Source organism: Hypanus sabinus, chromosome 4, assembly GCF_030144855.1.
Source record: "Hypanus sabinus isolate sHypSab1 chromosome 4, sHypSab1.hap1, whole genome shotgun sequence".
Classification (NCBI taxonomy): Eukaryota; Metazoa; Chordata; class Chondrichthyes; order Myliobatiformes; family Dasyatidae; genus Hypanus; species Hypanus sabinus.
In genome coordinates, this window is record NC_082709.1 from 179272908 (window position 1) to 179290537 (window position 17630).

Sequence of the window (17630 nt, forward strand, 5' to 3'; positions counted from 1 at the left end):
TCAGTGACAGACATTTCTGCGCTGGACTAATGCCATTCACATCAACCCTAAGGGCCTGTGATGATTAACTTTCAGTGCGTACTTGTCCTCCTGGTATGAAATGACTGAGGTAAATCTTCAATGATAGACATCAGGGAGGAAGTCAGCCATCAGTAGGGACGTCTTCACTGATAGAAGTCTTCAATGACTGGACTATTCAAAGCTGACAATAGTGGCTGATTGTTTTCTGTGAGGCTCAGGAGGTGGTGACAAGCTGTTGCAGCTGGTAATCATGGCACACTGGTACTGAAGGAGAGGTGTTACTGTGAAATAACCCAAACATTCCTGAGCATATGTTCACCGCTGTTTACTCCAGAGCAGTCCAGATGGTGCAGAGTCGAGAACTGTCAAAGTACCTCACCTTATGAAAATGAGGGTTCTTCTCAACCGACGGCTCAGCGAGCAGGTACCTTTGTCAAATTCAGCTTAGCGGATCACTACCCTCCCCTTCACCCCTACAAAGAAGAGGAAGAGACACAAAGTGTCCCTATATTCTTCCACCATCAAAAAAATAGAAGGAAATGACTTGAAAGAATTGTATTTATACAGAGTCTTTCACAAACCCGTGGCACACAAAACTCAAGCTCAAAGTAAATATATTATCAAAGTCAAAGTAGAATTTATTTTGGAAGCACGTATAGTACTTGCAAAAGTCTTAGGCACATGTATGTAGCTAGGGTGCCTAAGATGTTTGTATAGAACCGTATTTGTCAAAGTGCAGTGGAGAGTGAGTTTGTAAATCTTTCTTTTTCAATCTTTTTATTAATATCAACATGATAAGATTAGTACATAGATAATGGGATTACAAACTTACAAAATTAAAATGAACATAAAAGGATACATAAGCAAAAAGTACATTATAGTTGTCTTCCCAAATCATGAATGATACAAATATCATATAAACGAGACAAAAAAATTAAGTAATTCATGTTGAAAAAAAACAGAAAAGAGAAAAAGAAAAAAATATTAATACCCTAAGAAAAACTAAACTATTAAAAAAAAGGAAGGAGAAATTTTTTTTTAAATGGGCTGTTTATAGTATCTATATAAAAAAAATTACAAAATCATCAGTGTCCCCAACTCCGATCCTCTCAACATAAATATATATAACCAAAACCGGAAAAACAAATAGGATTGGAATAGGGTCAAATTACATCATGTGAAAATATTGAATAAATGGCCTCCAAATCTTTTCAAATTTAATTCTATTTAATTAAATAGAATTTAATATGACACTTCTAATTTTCTCCAAATTTAGACATAAAATAGTTTGAGAAAACCAATGAAGTACGGTAGGGGGATTAATTTCTTTCCATTTCAACAAAATAGATCTTCTAGCCATTAATGTAAGAAATGCAATCATCCGACAAGCGGAAGAAGAGCTTGTAAATCTGACAGGAGCAAAGGATATTGGGAATGGTGAGGGTGGCATACCGCATGAGGAGTATGGCATGGGTATCTGAGAAAGAATACCTGGAATGGGATGCGGCACAGGTGGCAGAGAACGAGTGCCGGGTTGGCGGCGTGGCTCAGGTGCAGACACACCAAGCCCTGAGACACAAAGGTTATTTGATTCCAATCAATTAGTTTATTGATCATCACAGAATGTCTCTCTGGTTCTTCCTACTCCCTCCCCTCTTCCTTCTCCTTTTCCGAATAATGAGTCCCCTCTCCCTGCCCCCTTCCCACTCTCAGTTCCCAGTGGAGACCCATATCAGAATCAGGTTTATCATCACTCACATGTCATGAAATGTGTTTTTTGTTTTGTGGAGCAGTACAGTGCAATATATAAAATTACTACAGCACTGTGCAAAAGTCTTAGGCACCCTAGCTATATAGATGTGCCTAAGACTTTGCACAGTATTGTATGTGATCCCACATCCGACCTTGAGATTCATTGTTTGCAGGGACTAACATGAAAAAAGAAATAGTTGAATTTTATGAAAAAATATTCATAAACTAAGATTGACAAACAACAAATGTGCAAAAGAAGGCAAACTACATTTGAGAAGCTGATTTGTATAGATCCCTTGAATGTGAGTCTGTAGGTCATAGGATCAGTTCAGAGTAGTGGCAAGTGAAGTTTTCTACACTAGTTTAAAAGCTCGATGCTTCTACCATTCCTGAACCTGGTGGTGTGGGACCTTGGGCTCCGTACCTCCTGCCTGCAGGTGGTAGTGAGAAGAGTATCAGTGATATTGTTTATTGGGATTTTCAGAAGGTGCCTCACATGAAGCTGCTAAATGAAATAAGAGCCATGGTATTCCAGGAGAGATGCAAGCATGGATAGAAGATCGGCTGACTGAAAGGAGGCAAAGAGTGGGAAGAAAGAGAGTTTTTTCTGGCTGGCTGCCCATGGCTAGTGGTGTTCCACAGCTGTTGGTGTGGGGATAACTTTTTCGCATTATGTCAATGATTTGGATGATAGAATTGATGGCTTTGTGGTCAAGTTTACAGATGATATAAAGATAGGTGATGGAGCAGGTAGTGTCATGAAAGCAGAGAATTTGCAGATCTTGGAAAGACTAGGGGAATGGGCAAAGAAATGGCAGATAGAATATGGTGTAGGTCATTCACTTTGGTAAAAGGAATAAAGGTGTGTACTATTTTCTAAATGGGAAGCAAGTGCAGAAATCAGAAGTGGAATGAGACTTGGGAGTCCTTGTGCAGGATCCCCTAATAGTTAACTTGCAGGTTGAGTCAGCGCTGAGGAAGGCAAACGTAATGTTGGCATTCATTTTGAAATAACTAGAATATAAAAACAAGGATATAATGCTGAGACTTTATAACGTGTTGGTCAGACTGCAATTAGAATATTGCTGAGCTGATTTTGTCTCCTTATCTCAGAAAGGTTATACTGACATTGAAGAGGGTCCAGAGGATGTTTACAAGAAAGATCCTGGGAATGAAAGGGTTAACATATGAGGAGTGTTTGATAGCTCTGGTCCTGTACTTGCTGGAGTTTAGCTGAATGAGTGGGGTGGGAGGTATTGCACTGAAACTTATTGATTATTGAAAGACTGAGACAGAGGGGATGTTTCCTATACAATAGGATCAGAGGGCTCACCTCCGAATAGAGGAACATCTTTTGTATTTATTTATTTATTTATTTATCAAAACAGCATGGAGTAGGCCCAGCATCCACTGACAGCCCCGATTTTAACTCTAGCCTAATCACGGCTGTTTACCATGACCAATTCACCTATCTGGTACGTCTTTCAACTGAGATGCATACGCTTACCACTGACTCAAATTGGAAGGTAACCTTTGGGGTGGCAGGGTGGAGATTCATCTCTGCCAGGCAGACAGACTCTGTTGGTGATGGCTGGGTCACCCGTCTTGTAAAGACGCTGCTCAGAAGAAGGCAATGGCAAACCACATCTGTAGACAAATCTGCCAAGAACAATCATGGTCATGGGACCGTAACTGCCTGCATGTCATACGACATGGCACATAATGATGATGATTCTGATAACTGATACAGAGCAGTCATCCAGACAAAGGCCATTCCAGGCACAAGTACGTCGAGGTGGTACGACAGGAGGCACAGTAACAGAATGCAGAATATTAGCAAAGAGATTGCAGTGCAGGCAGGTGAGTGAGGAATGAGGTGCTGTAACATGGTAGACTGAGAGATCAACAATTCATCTGTATTGTACAAGAGGTCCATTCACGAGTTTTATCACGGTGGGATAGAAACAGTTACTGAGTCTGGCGGTCTGTGTTTTTGGGGTGTTGTGTCTCCTGACCTGTTGGGTGTGAAGAAGAAAGAAGGATTTGTGGAAAGGGTCCGACATTATATTGCCTGGTTTCCAGATGGAGTGGGGAAGTATAGACAGTCAACCAAGGCGAGGCTGATTTTGGTGATGCACTGGGAGGTGCCTTCAGCCTCATAATAGTGGAATGTTAGAATCAGAATCAGAATAGGTTTGCTTTTACTGGCAGATGCTGTGAAATTTGTTAACTTTTCAGCAGCAGTAGAATGCAATACATGATAATAGAGAGAAAAAAGAAAACTGTGAATTGCAGTAAATACATACAAGTTAAATTAAATAAGTAATGCAAAAAAGTAGTGAGGTAGGTAGGGTTCATGGGTTGAATGTCCATTCAGAAATCAGATGGCAGAGAGGAAGAAACTGTTCCTGAATTGTTGAGTGGCTTCGGAACACACATCGGAACAGAGATGAGGAGTGATTTCTTTAGCCAGGGCGAGTGTATCTGTGGAATTCATTGCCACAGACCAGGTCACGGGGTATATTTACAGCAGACGTTGAGAGCTTCTTGGTTAGTGAGGGTGTTAAAGGAAGATGTTGAATCCTTGCAGGTTGAGTTAAGAAACTGCAAGGGTAAAAAAACATTGATGGCACTTTTATACAGGCCTCCCAACAATAACTGGGATGTGAACCATAAGTTACAACGGGAAATAGAAAAGGCATATCGAAAGGGCAATGTTACGATAGCCATGGAAGATTTCAACTTTCAGGTCAAATGAGAAAATCAGATTGGTAATGGATCTCAAGAGATTGAGTTTGTCGAATGCCTATGAAATGGCTTTTTAGAGCTGTTTGTCATTGAGAATACAAGGTGATCAGCTATACTGGATTGGCTGTTGTGTAATGAACCAGAAGTGGTCAGGGAGCTTAAGGTACACAAACCCTTGGAGGCAGTGATCACAGAAAGATTGAGTTCAACTTGAAATTTGATAGGGAGAAAGTAAAGTCTGACATAGCAGTATTGCAGCGGAGTAAAACTAATTACAGTGGTATGAGAGAGGAGCTGGCCAAAGTAAATTGGACGAAGATGCTGGCTGGGATGACAACAGAGCAGCAATGGGTTGAGGTTCTGAGAAAATTGAGGGAGGTGCAGGATAGATGTATTCCAAAAACAAAGAAATACTCCAATGGCAAAAGAGTACAGCAGTGGATGAAAAGGGAAGACAAAACTAATGTAAAAACAAAAGAGAGGACAAACAACAAAGAAAAAAATTAATGGAAAGGCAGAGGATTGGGAAACTTTTAAAACCCTACAGAGAGCAACTAAGAGAATCATTAGGAGGGAAAAGATGAAATATGAAAGCAAGCTAGCAAACAATATCAAAGTGGCTAGTAAAAGCTTCTTCAAGTACATGAAACACAAAGGAGTGATGAGAGTGGATACAGGACCATGAGAAAATGAGGCTGCAAAAATAATAACGGGACAAGGAGATGGCAGAGGAACTCAATGAGTATTTTGCATCAGTCTTCACTGTGGAAGACACTAGCAGTGTGCCAGATGTTGACGGGTGTGAGGGAAGAGAAGTGAATGCAGTTATTATTACAAGGGAGAAGGTGCTCAAAAAGCTGAAAGACCTAAGGGTATACAAATTACCCAGACCGGATGAACTGTATCCTAGGGTTTTGAAAGAGATAGCGATAGAGATTGTTGAGGCATTAGAAATGTCTTTCAAAAATCATTGGACTCTGGCATGGTGCCAGAGGACTGGAAAATTGCAAATGTCACTCCGCTCAATGAAATTATAGACCAGCTAGCCTGACGTCAGTGATTAGAAAGATGTTGGAGTCAATTGTTAAGGATGAGATTGTGGAGTACCTGGCAACACAGTACAAGATAGTACAAAGTGAGCACAGTTTCCTTAGGGGAAAATCTTGCCTGACAAATCTGTTGGAATTATTTGAGGAGATTACAGGTAGGATAGATAAAAAGAATGCAGTCAATGTTGTATATTTGGACTTTCAGAAGGCCTTTACAAGGTGCCATACATGAGGCTGCTTACCAAGTTAAGAGTCCATGGTATCGCAGGGAAGTTACTGGTATGGTTAGAGCACTGGCTGATTGGTAGAAGGCAGTGAATGGGAATAAAAGGGTGCTTTTCTGGTTGGCTCCCAGTGACTAGTGATATTCCGCAGGGGTTGGTTTTGGGACTGCTTCTTTTTATGCTGTATATCAATGATTTAGATGATGGAATAGATGGCTTTGTTGCCAAGTTTGCAGATGATACAAAGAATGGTGAAGGAGCAGGTAGTGTTGAGGAATCGGTAGGCTGCAGACAAACTTAGACAGAGGAGGAGAATGGGCAAGAAAATGGCAAATGAAATACTGTGTGGCAAGATACATAGTCGTGTACTTTGGTAGTACAAATAAATAGAAATTTAGAAATTTTACAGCACTTTACAGGCCCTTCAGCCCACAATGTTCTGTCAACCTTGTGCAGACTATTTTCTAAACGGTGAGAAAGTACAAAAATCTGAGATGCCAAGGGACTTGGGATCCCTGTGCAGAACACCCTGAAGGTTAACTTGCAGGTAGAGTCAGTTGTGAGGAAGGCAAATCCCATGTTAGCATTCATTTCAAGAGGCCTAGAATACAAGAGCAGGGATGTGATGCTGAGGCTTTATAAGGCACTGGTGAGGCCTCACTTTGAGTATTGTGAACAGTTCTGGGCTCCTCATCTAAGAAAGTGTGTGCTGGCATTGGAGAGGGTTCAGAGGAGGTTCACAAGGATGATTCCAGGAATGAAATGGTTATCATACAAGGAACTTTTGATCTCTCTGGGTCTGTACTCACTGGAATTTAGAAGGAGGAGGGGGGGATCTCATTGAAACCTTTTGAATTTTGAAAGGCCAATACAGAGTAGATGTGAAAAGGATGTTTCCCATGGTAGGGGAGTCTAGGACAAGAGAGCGTAGCCTCAGGATAGAGGGGCATCCATTTAATACAGAGATGCGGAGAAATTTCTTTAGCCAGAGGGTGGAGAATTTGTGGAATTTACTACCACAGGCAACTGTACAGGTCAGGTTGTTGGGTGTAATTAAGACAGAGATTGACAGGTTCTTGATTGTACACAGCATCAAAGTTTACAGGGAGTTAGCCGGGGGTGGGGCTGAGGAGGGATTAAGAAGGATCAGCCATGATTAAATGGCAGAGCAAACTTGAAGGGCCAAATTGCCTAATTCTACTTCTATGTCTTATGGTCATATGTTCTTATGGCTATGGCGAAGGAAGGAGAATGGGGTTGAGAGGGATAATAATAAATCAGCCATGACGGAATGGTGTAGCAGACTTGATGGGCCGAATAGTCTACATCTTCCCCTATGTTTTATAGTTTTATAGCCATATCCTTGGGCTGTGAGAGGAGACCACATAACTCAGGGCAATGCAATGCATTTGTTGGGAGAACATGCAAAGTCCACACAGACAGGTCCTGAGGTCAGGATTGAACACAGGTCACTGCAGCAGTGAGGAAACAGATCCACTTGTACTGTAGAGACATTGTTTATTCAGGAAGATAAGGGTCATTCACACATTAACTGTGCATGGTCAATTGTTTATTCAGTGTAAGGATCACTCATTCAGTATCTGTACACATTCTCTGTCAATTCACACTATGAGTAACTCATTCTAACTGTATAGTGCCACTGTTTATTCAGAGTAAGGATACAATACAGTCAGAGAGTCTATAGAAAAGTACAGCACAAAAACAGGCCCTTTGGCCCATCTAGTCCGTGCTGAACAATTTAAACTGTCTTCTCTCATTGACCTACACCTCCATCCATGTACCTATCCAAACTTTTTAAATGTTGGAATGGAGCACACATGCAGCACTTGCACTGGCAGTTCATTCCACTCTCTCATGACCCTGTTAGTGAAGAAGTTTCCCCTCATTCCCCTTAGACTTTTCATGTTTCTCCCTTGACACTGGAATTTAGAAGATTGAGGGGGGACCTTATTGAAACGTATAAAATTCTAAAGAGATTGGATAGGCTAGATTCAGGAAGATTGTTTCCGATGTTGGGGAAGTCCAGAACGAGGGATCACAGTTTAAGGATAAAGGGGAAGCCTTTTAGGACCGAGATGAGGAAAAACCTTCACACAGAGAGTGGTGAATCTGTGGAATTCTCTGCCACAGGAAACAGTTGAGGCCGGTTCATTGGCTATATTTAAGAGGAAGTTAGATATGGCCCTTGTAGCTAAAGGGATCGGGGGTATGGAGAGAAAGCAGGTACAGGGTTCTGAGTTGGATGATCAGCCATGATCATACTGAATGGCGTTGCAGTCTCAAAGGGCCGAATGGCCTACTCCTGCACCTATTTTCTATGTTTCTATGTTTCTATGACACCCGAAGGGTTTCAGCCTGATACGTTGACTGTACTTTTTTCCACAGATGCTGCCTGACCTGCTGAGTTCATCCAGCATTTTGTGTGTGTTGTTTGGATTTCCTGGTTTTCTCTTGTTTGTCATCCTTGTAAAGTTTCTCTGTCTTCCTTTAACCTTATTTACATCTTTTCAGTAGGTAGGTGACTAAAACCACAATCTTGTGCTGTACAGAGCCATTATTTATTCAGAAAAGCAAGGGACATACCATGTTCAAATTTCAAATTAAATTTATTATCAAAGTATATGCATGGCACCATATAAAGTCCTGAGGTTCATTTTCTTGCAGGCATTCTCAATAACTGTGGAAATAAAAGAAGATAGAAGTAATAATATGAAATAAATAGGCAACAAGTATTGAGAACATGAGCTGAAGAGTCCTTGAAAATGAGTCCATTGTTTTTGGGGACATCTCAATGATCCACAAGGCAACTCACTGCGTAGCTGTGCAGCGTAACTCAGGGCAAGAATTACTGCAATTGTTTACAGAAAGATCAGTGTCACACACAATAACTCTGCAGTGTTCATATTGTTTTTTTTATTCAGTGTAGTGGGAGTCATCAAGTAACTACAGTCTCTATTCATTCAGCAAGCCAAGGGTTACTTGCTGTGTAACTACAGAATAACTGTATATTCATGAAAAACATCTCACTGCTTAATTCTACAGAATTCCTCTATTAAGCAGGAAAGGAGTTGATATAGTGCATTCCACAGTAGCAAATCAAATGTTATTCTCAGATAACAATTTAGCCCAAATTGATAATTATATTGCCTCGAATTTAGATGCAAATGTAAGGAGTTAAGATTTCAACATGTTATTAAATCGAATTCAGCAAACTTACAGACCACGAGGGAAGTGAATTAGTCATAGCCATGTTATCTAAATTGCTATTTTCTAGGACTGAAACTATTTTTTTTGTGTGTGTGATTTAGGAGAATTATATTTACCAGCTTGTGCAACAAAAGAGAAATGAGGGTTTTATAAGCCACACAAAATGAATCGTCGCCTACACGAGTGGTTGGAAAAGAAGCAGATAACAGAGTCTAGCCTAACAATCGTTTCTATTATCATTTTCCTCGTGTATCTCTTATTTTGTGATTTTGTACCGTTTTGCACTTAAAATTTTATCTTTTTTACACAGAGGAAAAAGAAAGTCTTTGCATTTTTATTACAATGTCAGAGCTGAGGAACGTCCCAAAGTGCTTCCTGACTAATGGAGGCCTTTTGAAGTGCAATCCCTTTTGTGATGCAGAAAATAGGGCAACATATTTGCCTTCATTGGGGTAATATTTTCTTCAGTGATATTGGTCGAGGGAAATCTATTGACCAGGAGTGTGGAACAAATGATAACTAGAAACTGAAGGTCTATGACAAACTTTGCAAATAAAAAAAATACTGAATTTTACAGGAGCACCATTGAGAGCATCCTGACAAACTGTATCTCCATCTGGTATGGGAGCAGCAGAGCATCAGACCCTAAGTCCCTACAAATGACCGTAAGAATGGTCAAGTGGATCATAGGGGTCACCCTACCATCCATCCATTGAAGACATCTATCAGGAGCTCTGTGTATGCATGGCCCTTCGTATTATTAGGAATCCCATCCATTCATCTAGTATCCCCTTTGACTTTCTACCATCAGGCAGAGGAATCTGATGTATAAAAACAAGGATGGTCAGGATGGGAAACAGTTTCTTCCCTCAGATCATTAGGCGCCTGAACTCCCTGCTGCATCGCATTCAAAGTGTCACTAGTTAATCTGTTCTGTACATGCCAATATTTAATTTATGCACTTTACCCTACACATTTATGTGTAATTCATTTGTAGATTCTCAATTTCCCAAGTTATTGCGTTATATGTGTGTTATGTGCTATACATCCTGGTCCAGAGAAACATCCTTTTGTTTGGCGGTATACATGCATGGTAAATAGATAAGTGACGATAAACTTGATTTGATTTGATTTGAATTGACTTGAAATGCTAAAAGCATGAGTAATTTGCAAATTGGATTTGGGACGGTCAGCATGTACATGATGGGCCGAATCCCTTGGTGCTAGAATATAAAATAAAAGTAAAGAGTAGGCCTCTCAGCTGTTTAGGCTGCCCTGCCAATGAATAATAGAGGGCCTCAGTTCGAAGTGAGAGGAGAAAGATTTAATAGGAACCTGATGGGCAGATCTTTTTTTTTTTACATAGAGGGTGGTCTGCTTTTGGAATGAGCTGACAGAGGAAGTGGTTCAGGCAAATACAACAACAACTTTTGAAAGCTATTTGGACAGGCACATGGATAGGAAGGAATGAGATGGATATGGACAAATGCAGGAAAATGAGATTCCTGGGTTAGGGTTCTTGATCAAATAGAACTCCATTGTTATTGTTCAAGAAAACAAGGTTGTAGTGCTATCTACATGAAGCTCAGAAAAATAGAGGGCTATGGGTAACCCTAGGTAATTTCTAAGGTAGGGACATGTTCGGCACAGCTTTGTGGGCTGAAGGGCCTGTATTGTGCTGTAGGTTTTCTATGTTTCTATGTTTCCATGATACCCCAGTCTATATTCATACTTACATGCAACAAGTGACTTTGATAGTCCATAACACTCAAAGGCCATTGGCAAGCCAGGTGTAGCATTATTCAGCTGCACAAGAGCCCTTGGGAAGAGCTGTTTTTCAGTCTCACTATCTTGGCTAAGATGGCAAGAGATTGTACAGACAGTGTCCGGGTTGGGATGGGTTTTTAAAGATGTTACGAGCACACATCAAGAGCTGTAGAATGTCTTCAGGTCTGGTAATTGAGTCCCAGTGATGTGCTGAGCTGTCCTAATCATCTGTTGGAGTGCTTTGTGATCTGTGTTGCCGCAGCTAGAGTATCACACTGTCATTCTGTATGTCAGCATACCTTGTATCACATATCGATAAAAGATGGCAAGGTCGTATAATCACTGTTGTCCCTTCCTTATTATCAAGGTTGTGTTGATGGACCAAGAGAGCTCCTGGCTGACGTTCATCCCTGAAATCTTGAAACTGAAGACCCTTTCCACTACCTCACCATTTATTAACAGTGGGGCTTGTTCAGGACTCTTGCCCTCCTAAAGTAAATTATCATTTCTTATAAATGGGTAAATGGGTCGAATGGCCTGCTTCCTATTTGTCTGATTCTATGGCTGATCTGCCCCAGGCCTCACCTTCTCTTCTCTCTCTATTTCCCTCAGTTCTCAATTCCCTGCTCTTTCAAAATAAAATCTACTTCCAACAATTTACCTACCCTATCATCAAAGGCCCCCACCATCCTGGCAATGCTGCCTTCTCACTACTACCCCTTGGCAGGAGGTCCAGTACGGGAGACTTAGGTCCCACACTACCATGTTCAGGAACAGTTATTACCCTTCAAACATCAGGCTTCTGAACCAATGTGGATCTCTTCATTCTCCACTATTCTGAGCTGATTCTATGACCTACACACTCACTCTACAACTCACGTTCTCAGTACTTTTTTGCACCGTGCTCTTTGCCTGTTTATGTATCGTTTTTGTAAATTCTGTTGTTTCTTTTTATATTTCCTATAAATACATGCAAGAAAATGGGAACATATACACTTGGTGGCCACTTTATCAGGTACAGCTGTACACCTGCTCGTTAATGCAAACACCTAATCGGCCAATCATGTGGCTGTAACTCATAAAAGCATGCAGGCGTGGTCAAATTGTTGTTCAAACCAAATATCAGAATGAGAAAGAAATGTGATCTAAGTGACCTTGCCCGTGGAGTGATTGTGTCAGGACCACTTCTTTTCATATGTTATTCAGTGTGTCATTGATTTGGATGATGCAATTGATGGTTTTGTGGACAAGTTTGCAGATGACACAAATATATGGCAGGGGCGGGGGGTGGGGGTACAATCCATGCTGTTTACCGCGAATGTGCCAAAAAGCAAAAAAAAGACATTCAGTGAGTGGCAGTTCTGTGGGTGAAAATGCCTTGTTAATGAGAGAGGTCAGAGGAGAATGGCTAGACTGGTTCAAAGTGACAGTAACGCAAGTTGCAGCAGGGGTGTGCAGAACAGCATCACTGAACGTACAACATGTCGAACCTTGAAGTGGACGGGCTACAGCAACAGAAGACCATGAACATACACTCAGTGGCCGCTTCATTACATACAGGAGGTAACTAGTAAAGTGGCCACTGAATGAAAGTTGCAACATAACATCTTTAAAAAGAAAGAACTTTCATGTGACATGGTGCTGGTTAAAACATAAAATCAAGCCGCTAGAACAGAACCATCTGAATCGGTTCCTCCAGTGGTTTGTTTTTCTCACTCCATATTCCACATTACTGCTTCCACTTATCTCACCACTCTGCTTTCTCTCGCTGTCCATTAAAAGCGTTTGATGTTGGAAGGAGATGCATTTATTTGGATGTTATGATATCTCTGAGACAACACAAAGCCCTTGAGCGTGCATTAATTCTGCAGTGTCGTCACGTAATGGAGCAGCTCCGGGGACAAGAAGATAATGCAAAAACCTAAAAACATTGGCCAGTTAATTTTTGTATTTTCGTGGCATAAGTTGAGAGAGAAAATAATGTGCTGGGCTCTGGGGAAAACTCATCTTCAATGGGTCCCATTGAGTTATGTGAGTCATAAAGTCATAAAACAATACAACATGAATACAGGCCCTCAGCCCACCACATCAACCACTGCATCCCAATCTCCACCGCTCAGCTCATATCCCCCTAAGCTAGGAGTTTCCAACCTGGGGTCCACAGACCCCTCGGTTAACCGTAAGGGTCCATGCCATAACAAATTTGAGAACCCATGCTCTAAGCCTTGCCTCTCCATGTACCTACCCAACTGTCGTAACTTTATGCATTACAGCGCACTGCTGCAAAAAAAAACAAATTTCATGGCACATGTGAGTGATGATGAACCTGATTCTGATACGGGTCTCTATTGTGGACTGAGAGTGGGAGGGGGGCAGGGAGAGGGGAATCATGGTTGGGAGAAGGGGAAGGGAGTGGGGGGGGGAAGTGGGAAGCACCAGGGAGACTTTCTATAATGACCAATAAACCTATTGTTAGGGATCAAATGACATTGACTGGTGTCTCAGGGCTGTGTGCATCTGCAGCCCTGCCAACCCCTGCCCCTGCCACTTCTTCTCTGCCACCTGTCTCACACCCCTGCCATGGCGCTCCACTCTCACCATTCCCAACCAAAATCTCCCGCCAGATTTACAAACTCACTTTCCACTGTACACTGACAAATATATATATATACCTAATACAGTACTGTATGCTCCCCAGCTTTGTACTTCTCTACCCTGGGAAAAAGACTATAACTGTCTATCATATTTGTGACCCTCATTTCTGTAGGGTAACCCCTCATTCTCCTACCTTCTAAGGAATAAAAACCTATCCTGGCTAAACTGCCTCTGTAAGTCAGGCCCTCTAGTCCAGGCAACCTCCTCATAAATCTTTTCTGCCCTCTTAAATACCAGTTTAATCACATCTTTCCTATAAAAGGGTGACCAAAAGTAAGTACAGTACATGGTGTGCCCTCAAAAACAATTCAAAGTACATTATTTGAGATTCATCTCCTTACAGACAGCCACAAATCAAAGAAACACAATAGAATCCATTTTTAATAAACGAACACCATCAAAAATTGCAATGTGCAGAAAAATAACAAGTTTTGCAAACAATAAAAGTTATCAAATAACATTCAGACCTGAAGTTCATTAAAGTGAGTCCACAGCCACAAAGGCAGTCATCACTGCAGTCGATCCAGGAGGGTGCAGCCACAGTTCAGTGCAGAGATGAGTAAAGCTTGCGGAGCAGCAAACTGAATTCCCATCTTGTCTCTCTCCTCCGGCACTGACACCCTGACCTTTTCCATATAACCATATAACAATCACAGAACGGAAACAGGCCATCTCGCCCCTCCTAGTCCGTGCCGAACTCTTAATCTCACCTAGTCCCACCTACCCGCACTCAGCCTATAACCCTCCACTCCTTTCCTGCCATATACCTATCCAATTTTACCTTAAATGACACAACTGAACTGGCCTCTACTACTTCTACAGGAAGCTCATTCCACACAGCTATCACTCTCTGAGTAAAGAAATACCCCCTCATGTTTCCCTTAAACTTCTGCCCCCTAACTCTCATATCATGTCCTCTCGTTTGAATCTCCCCTACTCTCAATGGAAACAGCCTATTCACGTCAACTCTATCTATCCCTCTCAAAATTTTAAATACCTCGATCAAATCCCCCCTCAACCTTCTACGCTCCAATGAATGGAGACCTAACTTGTTCAACCTTTCTCTGTAACTTAAGTGCTGAAACCCAGGTAATATCCTAGTAAATCATCTCCGCACTCTCTCTAATTTATTGATGTCTTTCCTATGTGACCAGAACTGCACACAATATTCTAAATTTGGCCTTACCAATGCCTTGTACAATTTTAACATTACCGTAAATTCCGGACTATAAGCCACTACTTTTTTCCCCTGCTTTGAACACTGCGGCCTATACTACGGTGCGGCTAATGCATGTTTTTTTTCATGCCGCCAAAAACATTTTGCCTCATAACAGTAGACCAATAAAATTGATGAGTAGTTCACAGAGGTCCAATGAAATTGTACGATAAATCAAGCGCACTTTCACAATTAAATTATTGTAAATCAGTCATTTGTACTCACCCTCATCAACATGGAAAACACTCGAAGAAAAGCATATGATGCAGCTTTTAAGTTAAAGGCGATCAATCTGGCGGTTGAAGAAGGAAATCGAGCTCCTGCACATAATCTTGGCATAAATGAATCGATGGTGAGACGGTGGAGACACCAGCGTGAAGAACTGAGTCAATGCAAAAAGACAACAAAAGCTTTCAGAGGTAATCATAGCAGATGGCCCGAACTTGAAAACTTTCTTGAAGACTGGGTTAACACACAGAGAGCAGGCGGCCGCGGTGTTTCCACCATGCAGATCAGACTGAAGGCTAAAGCAATCACCACCAAAATGAAAATCGAAGATTTTAGAGGTGGGCCATCGTGGTGTTTTAGATTTATGAGACGAAAAGGCCTGTCCGTCAGGGTACGCACGACTCTGTGTCAGCAGCTCCCTCCCGACCACAAGGAAAAACTTGCTAACTTCCGCACATTCACTCAAACAAAGATAGCGGAGAATTCCGTCGGGCCAGATGATATCATAAATATGGATGAAGTACCTTTGACGTTTGACCTGCCTCTCACTCGGACTGTTAATAAAAAAGGTGACCCGTCCATCACACTGAAAACAAATGGCCATGAGAGAACGCATTGTACTTGTGTTCTGAGCTGCACAGCATCCGGACTAAAGCTTCCACCGATGGTGATTTTTAAGCGGCTGACAATGCCAAAGGAAAAATTCCCAAAAGAAGTCATGGTGAAAGTCAATAAGAAAGGTTGGATGATGGAGAGTCTAATGAAGGATTGGCTGAGAGAGTGCTAAGCCAAGCTACCAGGGGGATTTTTTCACAGAAAAAAACGGTGCTACGTGTTGAGTGGGAGGCTTGGATGACGAGCGGTGAGAAATCCTTTACCAAAACAGTTCGCATGCGAAGAGCATCTTTAACTCAAGTCTGCCAGTGGATCCTAAATGCGTGGAGCCGTGTCACAACATCCACCATCACCAACGGGTTTCGAAAGGCTGGACTGCTGCGTGATGAAGAGGACCGCGTGCGCTCAAGTGAGAGTGACAACGAAGAGACTGAAGTGAGTGACGAGATCCTGAGGTTGTTCAATTCGGACACTGAAGAAGAGGACTTTGATGGTTTTAGTGCGCAGGAGGAAGATGAAGAAGGCGATCAATAACTTTTCCTGGTAGGCTGCAGTATATATATTTTTTTACCAGTCGTTAGGAGATATTGGAATGTTGTTCGTGCACTGTTCAGTAAAAAAGTATACGCAACGTAATTTGAGTGTTACCGATACGTATGTATATTTAAAAGTAGCTGCGTTACAAGCACTGTTCGAAAAAAAGCATTTGCAATATGTATTTGTTTATGTTACCATACGGATTTAATTAAAAGTTAAAAAATCCTCATGTGTAATATCTCTCTGTGTAAATATCTCATATTACAATGTGGGATACCTGCGGCTTAAAATCCGGTGCGGCCTGTACAAGTACAAAATTGATTTTCTTTCTAAAATTAGAGCGTGCGGCTTTTAATCAGGTGCGTTCTGTAGTCCGGAATCTACGGTACATTCCAACTTCTGTACTCAATGCTTTGATTTATAAAGGCCAGTGTTCCAAAAGCCTTCTTCACCACCCTATCTACATGAGACTCCACCTTCAGGGAACTATGCACTGTTATTCCTAGATCTCTCTGTTCCTCTGCATTCCTCAATGCCCTACCATTTACCCTGTATGTTCTATTTGGATTATTCCTGCCAAAATGTAGAACCTCACACTTCTCAGCATTAAACTCCATCTGCCAACGTTCAGCCCATTCTTCTAACCAGCATAAAACTCCCTGCAAGCTTTGAAAACCCACCTCATTATCCACAACACCTCCTACCTTAGTATCATCGGCATACTTACTAATCCAATTTATCACCCCATCATCCAGATCATTTATGTATATTACAAACAACATTGGGCCCAAAACAGATCCCTGAGGCACCCCGCTAGTCACCGGCCTCCATCCCGATAAACAATTATCCACCACTACTGTCTGGCATCTCCCATCTAGCCACTGTTGAATCCATTTTATTACTCCAGCATTAATACCTAACGACTGAACCTTCTTAACTAACCTTCCATGTGGAACTTTTTCAAAGGCTTTGCTGAAGTCCATATAGACTGCATCCACTGCCTTTTAAACTGGCCCAGTGCTTAAATCGACAAAATCCTCAGGTCATTACTTGCTCTCGGACCTGGACCATGCCTCTTCAATATGGTCTTGGGCCCAGGCCCCAACTCCTTGATTCAGTCCATCGCTGACCTTTCCAATCTGGCCCAGTGCTTAAATCAGCCAAAAAGCGGGTCATTCCTCACTCTCGAGCCCAGGTCCCACCCCCTCGTACCTCCCCTGCCTCATCTTGTTTCTAACTTTTCAAATCGCCTGCGAGTCTGCTCCAGCAATGAACAAATATTGGATGAACCTCCAGGCCCCCGCCGTCTTGATTCAGTACGTACATGCCATGCCATAATCATCCTGCACCCTCGAGGCTTATACAACTGCAACTATGTCCCGACTCCTATATTCAATACCCTTACTGATGAAGGCCAGTGTGCTAAAGATCCTTTATCAGCTCCCTGTCGACCTACAATGCTGCTTCAACAAATTAGGCACGTGCACTCCTAAGTCCCTCTGTTCCATTACACTTCCCAGTGTCTTACTACGCTACCCATAGTATACTGGCTTGACTTTACAAAATGCATCAGTTCACCTTACTGTATTG

General features: G+C 41.8%; 1 protein-coding gene and 1 pseudogene across 1 annotated transcript in view; both read left to right on the top strand.

The window, feature by feature from the left end:
* LOC132393532 (neural cell adhesion molecule 2-like) overlaps positions 1–17630 on the top strand; it is a 1581614-nt gene that overhangs the window by 882164 nt on the left and 681820 nt on the right. The gene's annotated exons all lie outside the window — the stretch shown is intronic.
* The window catches only part of LOC132392418 (elongation factor 1-alpha 1-like), a 99428-nt pseudogene continuing 83274 nt past the window's right edge, over positions 1477–17630 (top strand).